The sequence below is a fragment of the Rhinichthys klamathensis genome, unplaced genomic scaffold, assembly GCF_029890125.1.
Source record: "Rhinichthys klamathensis goyatoka isolate OS25496 unplaced genomic scaffold, OSU_Roscu_1.1 h1tg000169l_1, whole genome shotgun sequence".
Lineage (NCBI taxonomy): Eukaryota > Metazoa > Chordata > Actinopteri > Cypriniformes > Leuciscidae > Rhinichthys > Rhinichthys klamathensis.
The window spans coordinates 3,314,512-3,315,727 of NW_026606700.1; positions in this window are offsets into that span (position 1 = coordinate 3,314,512).

The window sequence follows — 1,216 nt, forward strand, 5'->3', positions numbered from 1 at the left end:
TAAGGCTGAAGTCTCCATGCATCTCAAAACTTTTCCCTAACAAAAAGTCCCCAAGTAATTAATTTCAGGTCTCCTCTTGAGTTTCAAAAGAGAGCTCAACAATTGTTCAGAATCTGCAATCAAAAGTGAGAGATTCAGTTAATTATTACCAATTAACTGAAGATTTAAATGATCTGATTCTGAGTTATGTTCTCATTCATCTATCACCCTATAGCCCAAGACTGGTTTCCCACTGCAGCTTAGCAGGGTTGAGCCTGGTCAGTACCTGGATGGGAGACTCCTGGAAAAACTAGGTTGCTAAAGAGGTGTTAGTTAGGTTGCAGGGGTTGCAGTGGGTTCTCTCCCTGTGGTCTGTGTGGGTCCTAACGCCCAGTACAGTGAGACACATTCTGTCTATACACTACAGATGAGACGTTAAACCGAGGTCCTGACTCTATGTGGACATTAAAAATCCCAGGATGTCCTTCGAAAAAAAAGTAGGGGTGCAACCCCAGCATCCTGGCCAAATTTGCCCATTGTCCTCTGTCCTCCTAATCATCCATATATATATATTGATTGGCTTCATCACTCAGTCTCCTCTCCACCAGTAAGCTGGTGTGTGGTGGGAGTTCTGGCCCACTGGCTGCTGTTGCATCATCCAGGTGGATGTTGCACAATGTTGGTGGTTGAGGAGATTCCCACCTTCTATGTAAGGAGCTCTGAGTTCCCATGAAAAGCGCTATAAATGTAACTAATTATTATCATCATCATCATCATCATAGCTCTATCTATAGTATTCCTATATATGTCAACAATTGACTCCATTAGTGTCTATTTTTCCTGTAAAGAAATTTATGAGGAACAAAATAACATCCTGAATAGCTCCATTAAGTATCTTGAGCTATGAAAGAGGAATCTCTGAACAATAAAATTTTCTTCTGGAATTTGATCTTGGTTATCATGTGAGGCATTATATTATATTATATTATTATATTCCTCAGAATTGTAATAATATTATATTAATACATGTCCTCAAAATTAATAGAATATAATATGATGTAATGACTGTAATGTAATGTAATACAATATAATATAGGCTAATAACTTTTCACTTTTGCCTACAATGCTGCAAGACCTCAATGTTTTATTCTCTCCATATGGCGGCGACATTACTGCAGAAATCACACTCTTCCACTCACCATCATCATCTACTGCTGGCCTGTCTGTATGAGTGTTT